The sequence below is a fragment of the Eriocheir sinensis genome, chromosome 37 (genome assembly GCF_024679095.1).
Source record: "Eriocheir sinensis breed Jianghai 21 chromosome 37, ASM2467909v1, whole genome shotgun sequence".
Classification (NCBI taxonomy): domain Eukaryota; kingdom Metazoa; phylum Arthropoda; class Malacostraca; order Decapoda; family Varunidae; genus Eriocheir; species Eriocheir sinensis.
The window spans coordinates 8,003,580-8,011,570 of record NC_066545.1 but is presented as its reverse complement, the minus strand read 5'-3'; the positions used below and the strand labels follow the sequence as shown (position 1 = coordinate 8,011,570).

At 41.1% G+C, this 7,991-nt stretch overlaps 1 long non-coding RNA gene across 1 annotated transcript in view; it reads right to left on the bottom strand.

Moving 5' to 3' along the window:
- The window catches only part of LOC127008172 (uncharacterized), a 159,627-nt gene extending 152,399 nt beyond the window's left edge, over positions 1–7,228 (bottom strand). The window contains exon 1 of the long non-coding RNA XR_007760899.1: positions 7,021–7,228. This is a non-coding gene — a long non-coding RNA (uncharacterized LOC127008172). The remainder of the gene's footprint in view (positions 1–7,020) is intronic.
- Between the last annotated feature and the right edge of the window lie 763 nt (positions 7,229–7,991).

The window sequence follows — 7,991 nt, the reverse complement described above, 5'->3', positions numbered from 1 at the left end:
GTGGTGGTAGAAGTAGTAGTAATAGTAGTAGTAATAGTAATAGTAGTAGTAGTAGTAGCAGTAGTAGTAGCGATGATGATATTGCTAGTGGTGGTGATAAGCGGTAATAACAAATGAATAAATGAGGAAACAAATACGAAAATAAATAAATGTAGACAAACAGATAAATAAATAACAGACGCACTGATTCGATAATTAAAAACGAGGCTTACACTGGAAATGAAAACAAATTAGTAATAAATATGTATGTATAACTATCTATCTATCTATCGCTGTGCCATATCCTCCAGGACGTCGCCAACCATGGACTTCCACTCTTCTCTGTTTCTTGTAGCTCTGATGAACTGCCCACGTGTCATCTCTCCCCGCACCAACTCCACCAGTCCATCCATGTATTTTATTCTTGGTCTTCCTCTACCTCTTCTTCCTTCCACCATTCCAGTCATAATCAAATTCTCCAGTCCTTCTCTCATCATTACATGGCCGAAAAACTTCAGCTGTCTTCCTCTCACTGTTTCCATCAACTGTCTTCTCTCTCCCATTATTAGTAGAACGTCTGCATTTGTCCTTCTGGCTGTCCATGGTATTTTCATCGTTCTCCTCCATAACCACATTTCCATCGCTTCCAGTCTCTTCGCCATTGTTGTTGATATATTCCAACTCTCCACTCCGTATAGCAGGGTTGACCATATGTAGGTTTTAATCAGACTTTTTCTTGTTCTTATCGACAGCTTCCTGTTTGTCAACACACTCTTCATATTACCAAATGCCTCTTTTGCAATTCCTATTCTTCTCTTAATTTATGTGTCGCATTTCACATCCTCTGTCACCATACTTCCCAGATAGTTAAAACTTGCCACCCTTTTCACCAATCGGTCTCCACAGCGCAGCTCCATTTGTGGTCCATGAAGATCCTTTGTCATTACCATGCATTTTATTTTTCGGGCGTTAACTGTCAGTCCTCTGTTTTCGCTTTCCTCTTTTACTCTGTCAAACATAATTTGCAGCTTCCCATTTGTGTCTGCTATCAAAACTGTGTCATCTGCATATCTCAGGTTGTTAATATTCTGTCCACCAACTCTTATACCTTCACAATCCCTGATGTTCCTCATTATTATTTCTCCATATAGAGAAAACAAATCTGGGGATAATACGCATCCCTGCCTGACTCCTCTTCTTATATTTTGACATTCTGTTTCTCCTCCATTTACTCTCATACAAGCTTTTTGTCTCCAGTAAAGATTCTTTATCAGTCTGTATTCCTTTCCAGTCACTCCTATGCTCCTCAATATATCCGTTAGGTCCACATGTCTAACTTTGGCAAAAGCTTTCTCATAGTCGATAAAGGAAACATACAGATTTTTTTGCTTCTCTATTACTCTTTCAGCCAACGTTCTCAACATAAATATTGCGTCGCTTGTTCTTCTTCCTTCAACAAATCCGCACTGTTCCTCTGATACTTCCCAACGTATTTTCCCTCTTAATCGTTTCAGTATCACCTTCAATATGAGTTTTGTGATTTGGCTCATAATGCTGATCGTCCGGTGTTTCTCACAATCACACACACACACTTATTCCACTTATTCCACTTATTTTTGGAATTGCTATGAACACAGATTTGCACATTTGTTCTGCTATGTGTCCCGACTGGTAAATCTTGTTTGCAATATCGGTAACTTTCTTTACTGCCATATCTCCAAGAGCTTGTAACATTTCAATTGCAATTCCGTCACTTCCTGTTGCCTTTCCTCTCTTCATACCGTTCATTGCCCACCTCACTTCATCTTCTAGGATATCCAGACCTTCACTTTCTTCTATCGCTTCCTCTATCTCTGGTCTGTCGTCACTGAACAAATCCCCTATGTATTCATTCCATCTATTTCCGACCTCTTCATCTCCCATCACTACTGTTCCATCTTTCTTTTTTCACACCACTTCCTTTGTTCCACTTCCGCTTCTGTGTCATTTCCTTTATCTTCCCATATCTTGAGTGTTGATGAGTTCTGTATAGTTCTTCTACCTCTTCACTCTGTTCATTAAGCCATTGTTCCTTCTTTCTATTGCATTCTTGATGTATCTCTACATTCTTAATTCTATATTGCATATCATCTCGTCCCTTTAACCGTCTCCGTTCATCCATCATCTCCAAAATTTCCTCCGTCATCCATGGTTTCTTCTTTCTTCGCCTCTTATCTGGTATGGCCTCTTGCACCCGCTTCTATATTGCCTCTGCTAAGATGTTCCACTGTTCCTCCGCTCCATCATTATCTGCTTCTAGCAAAGCAAATCTATTGTGAACTTCAACCGCATATCCCTGTCACTCTCGCATCTTTCCCCAGTAATTCAATATTTTTTCTGGGTATATAATTTGGCTTTTTTAGATGCTTAAGCTTGAGTCTAATGGTCGCTACCAATGGCACATGGTCACTGTCGACATCAGCACCCGGAAAAGTTCTTGCTTGTGTAACCGCGTTCCGGTATCGTTCATTAATTGTAATGTAGTCTGTTTGATTTTTCACTACTTCTCCGGGTGCCTTCCACGTCCACAAATGCCTGTTATGATGTCTAAACCAGGTATTAACCATTATTTGTGCTTTCTCCAAGCACCATTCAACGAGTCTCTGTCCTCTATTATTCCTTTCTCCAAGGCCGAAAGGTCCTACCACCTGGCCTATTCTGCCCTGTCCTACTTTGGCGTTCAAATCTCCCATTATGATATTGATTTCATGGCTCTTACATTGGCTCAATACATTGTCGATACTCTCATAAAACTGGTCGATTTCTTCCTCGTCAGCATCACTCGTTGGTGCGTAGACCTGTATGACATTGATGTCCATTGGTTTTCCATGTAGCTTTACCAATATTATTCTGTCTGTTACTGACCAATAACCTTTAAGACTATCTGCTACCTCACTCGCCAAGAGTACTCCAACTCCCCTCTCGTGTCTATCTCCTCCCGAGTAGATGAATTTACTCTTTTCATACTGCATTTCTCCACTTCCTGTCCATCTCACTTCACTGACTCCCAATATATTTATCTTCAATCTTTCCATCTCTTGATGCACATTATCAAGCTTTCCTGCTTGATGCATTGTTCGCACATTCCATGTTGCAATTTTCAAACTTTTTATGTGTTTGCTTGCAGTCGCTTGATGGCGGACAGGATTCGCCTGCCGCACGCGAGCTTCCCGACCGGACGCGACAGCAGCTATCTGAGGACCACTGCTCCCGTTAACGTCGTTGTCTTTATTCATTGTTCTCGCCTTGTCCATGGTTATACTAGGATGGATACATAGTGAGGGCTCCGCTCCTCTTCTACGGTGACTGGCCGATGACCGTGTTTGTGCCCGGTTCGCCCTGAAGTGTCACACACCTTGCTGTCACAGTTGCACACCGGTGGACGTATACAACATCTCATACGCCATGCTACTGCTCCAGTCTTCACCTATTGGAGCTGGCACTGCTCTACACCCTATGTTGGTCTTGAGGTGCCCCTCACCTGGTTTGGCCCATCAGCCAAGATGGTTGCCCGGGATGTGGCCGTTGTCCTACCCTGACAACTTCTTGGAGTCACAGGTGAGAGTTGGGATGAGTATCAGCAACAGGATCCTCCATGCCTGGAGTGGCTGTCCTAGAAGCCTATTCTACATCCCTACATCCCTACATGTATAACTAATGATGATTTATTAAATGAGAGAGAGAGAGAGAGAGAGAGAGAGAGAGAGAGAGAGAGAGAGAGAGAGAGAGAGAGAGAGAGAGAGAGAGAGAGAGAGAGAGAGAGACTCATGCATACATTTTTTTCATACACAATTCCAAAGCAACCATCATTTTCTTTTCTCTTAATAACACACAAAATATTATAACATTTTCACCTGTTTTTACTCTCGCTTTTTATCACTCACGTCACGTCTATCAAGTGTGAGAAAACACCTGCTGCTTTACCTGGTTGAAAACACTACTAATTAATTTCATCTCTTCATTACTGTCACATTTAATTAATCTCTCTCTCTCTCTCTCTCTCTCTCTCTCTCTCTCTCTCTCTCTCTCTCACCCCCCCCCCCCCTCCCTGCAGGTTAATGAGGGTTCCAGGTAAGTCTCAAGAAAGGCCTTAATTAACTTAGCTACTCAGGTGGAAAAGAAACGGGAGGAAAATTAAGAGATAGACAGTCTGAAACGAAGCTAGAATGGAGCCAGATAGACAGACAAACAGATGGATAGATAAACAGACAGACAGAAAGCAGATAGATATAGATAGATAAACTGATAAGATACGTAATAGTTACACAGATATATGATGAAAATACACATGAATAGATCATTATATAAAGAGGGATATACAGATAGGTGGACACAAAAATTCTGATAGATAATATACATAGGTAGATATATAAATTCAAACAGAAGGGTGTTGTTGTTTTGTAGTAGTAGTAGTAGTAGTAGTAGTAGTAGTAGTAATAGTAGTAGTAATAGTAGTAGTAGTAGTAGTAGTAGTAGTAGTAGTAGTAGTAGTAGTAGTAGTAGTAGTAGTAGTAGTAGTAGTAGATTAATAGTAGTAGAATAAGTATTGTAGTAGTATGAATAATCAACATTACCAAACAAATATAGACACAAGGGCAGAGTAACAGCAGAAACATTAGCAGCAGTTATACGAGAAAAAATTACAGTAAATATATTACAAAAAAAAACCACCACAATCACTAACACGCCAACAAACATCAACGGTATTATTATGGTGGAAGTTGGCGCTGTAACTCACCCTTATTACCAGTCAGCGGCCAGATAAGGGAGCCACGTGCTGTCTGGCTGTCTACGATTGGTTATCTATGCCCTACATGATGAGAGGGGGCGTGCATAGGCGAGTAGGGAGCCTATAACAACAGACACTGGCTATAATATGTTAGTACCACAGAGTTATATACTATTTTTTTTCTTATAGAGGGTTCAACTCCAATCTCTCGCCACGGTGTATATAACTCTGTGGTTAGTACATGCCGAGGTACTGAGGGAACGCACGCCACTGAGTTGTTGTTGTTGTTGTTTTTTTCTTTCTTTCTTTTTTAGCAAAGGAAGCAGCTCAACGGCGAAAAGCAAAACAAAAATACGGTACACGCTGCTCCGAGTAAAAGAAAAACAAACGAGCAGCCAGACGAGAGACCAATTTCGTGTGGAGGTGTCATACATACTTATATAGCCCGATAGCTCGATATTGTACCACTTATTGGATTAAAAATGTCCATAAAGTACTTAGTAAATATCTATGTATGCAGTTATCTACGCCCGGGCATCTATATATCTAGCAATGTGTACATAGGAGAATAAGCACAGAGAGACACTGGGGCAAATAAGTTAATTCCCACTCCTTACTGTGTTTATTGAATTCTTATTGAGGGAACGTGAGCCAAAGAGATTATAATAAATACAAGCGTCCGATAACTCCATAGTCAAACCTTTATTGACTAAAAAAATGTCGAACGTGTCCTTTAAACCGTATAGTTAGCATGTCGAGGTCCTTGTAGTATTTTCTTACCTATAAAATGTCCTCCAAAAATATAGGTTAGCGTCCCCTTCAGTACTGTTTTTCTCTAGTGACGCTGAGAGAGTTTTGTCTGGCACGCTACGCTAAAACGCCTTGGTGCCTGTACACACTTGCCTGGTGATAAAAGTTATCCAAAAGATCAGGCCAACACTCTTAATAATAGCAAAAAGAAAAGTTAAGATGTCATGCTGACTCTTCTATCAATAAAAAAAAATGCTGGTTTGCCCCTCCGCTATTGCTATTATTGACGATTTTTTTTCGACATTGTACTATGACAGTGAGGCGGTTTTTTATTTATTCATACAAAATCAGCAACTATTCACAATCTGGCTCCTACACCTCCGACTTCTGTAGATAATTAACATATAAACCTCAAAAAAATACATATAGCGATGAAATAAATGGAGAAAAAAATATGCAGACTACTGAGACTGGCTATGGGAAAAAAATCCTAATCTGCATGTCTTTCACGGGGCAATGTATACCAGCTACCTAATGCATCTATTTCAGCGTACTGCATATCTATCGAGGCAATGTTATCTATATGAGTTCCCTTGTGTGTCTATATCAGTGTTCTGCACAAAAAAGGAAACAATAATAAAAAAAAAAAAGCCCGATACTCGCTGCTCCTAAAAAGAATCCAAAGAGGTGGCCGAAAGAGGGGTCAATTTCGGGAGGAGAGGTGTCGTGATACCCTCCTCTTGAAGTGTACCTATTTCACTACGCTGCACAGTTATCTTTTACGAGGAAAAATACCTATACTTATATCAGTTGCCTTAGATCACCTTAAATGTACGTGTATATTATTAACGAGCCGGTTTCAATCAGTTACCATTTTCCCTGTTTACCCGTTCACCTGTTTACCAATTTCCCAGTTTACCCGTTCACCTGTTTACCTATTACACAGTTTACCCGTTCACCTGTTTATCTATTCCCAAGTTTACCCATTTACCTGTTTATCTATTCCCCAGTTTACCCATTTACCTGTTTATCTATTCCCAAGTTTACCCGTTCACCTGTTTATCTATTCCCCAGTTTACCCGTTCACCTGTTTATCTATTCCCCAGTTTACCCGTTCACCTGTTTATCTATTCCCCAGTTTACCCATTTACCTGTTTATCTATTCCCAAGTTTACCCGTTCACCTGTTTAGCTATTCCCCAGTTTACCCATTTACCTGTTTATCTATTCCCAAGTTTACCCGTTCACCTGTTTATCTATTCCCCAGTTTGCCTAGGGTGCGAGGGGGCGTTTACCTTGCCTGCATAATTACCTATTCTCAGCAAAGCACTCGTTCACTCACACACTGACACACACACACTCACTCTTCGGTTCCCGCATGTCCCAGGGTCGTCTACCTTGTCACGTCTGTTCACTATCCCTGCATATGGTCTACGAAGCAGTGTATATCGTTGCCTTACTTTCTATTTCCCTGTAACGCCTAAACATGGGGAACAACAGACAGGGCCCTCGTTGAACACTTACCGGTCAGAAAGGCGTGTAACAGTTGCGCGGGTAGTTGGCGTAGTAACCTAATTCTCGAGACTCCGCTGGGCATTTAGTAGGAATCACACACAGACACAAAACCACTTCAATAGTCGTAGATGTATAAGTAATTGCATGTATAAAGTTGGCAAATAAGAAGAAAAAAAGTTCACGCACAGACAGAGAACAAACAGACTCCCGTCACTCACGATGGCTCGTCAACAACTGGCGCTTGAGTCCACAAAATCTCAGTTTCAGGACCAATTTTTGTTTTTCATTTATTGCCATTATTTAAGAGCTTACATATAGAGTTAATTATCATTTTATTATATTTTCTTGTGTATAAATGAAAATAAATCCCTTGTAACACATAACAGTAATAATAATACACAGCTTTTATTTCAAATTAGTTCACTGGATCGCCGCTTGAAGTTGCAACAACCCCAGCAGGATTTCAACGCCATTTTGAATTAACCTTCCCCGCCCTTTTCAAACACAGCCACCCACTCCCTCTCTCTTTTTTTCACATTTCACCACTTCACAGACATGCCTGTCGTCCACTGAAACTAAGCACCTCTGTATCAGACCTCCACACCTTCCCCTAATAGCCAGGTGAGTGCCTGCGGCCATGGAGCTCTGGGAAGTTAAATCAGCCATGTTTTGTGTCTGCTCCAAGTGTCGCCATTCCAACTTTACGCTTTCATGCTTCGCCATTATCCCCTCACCATCCGTCTGACGCTAATGTAAGAAGGTGGCAGGAGCTAATTAGTCTCATGCTTAGCCATTGTTGTAGCATAAGCATTCGGTTATCCACGAAGTCTGTTATGTAGTTGTGTTATTTTAAGGCTGTGGGAGGAGGCAGAGAGAAGGGATGAGGTACAGAGGGAGGGAGAGGGAGAGGGAAGAAAGAAGAGAGGTAGACAGTGAGGGTTCTGAAGGAGTGATACAGGAAGAGGGTGGAGAGAGAGAGA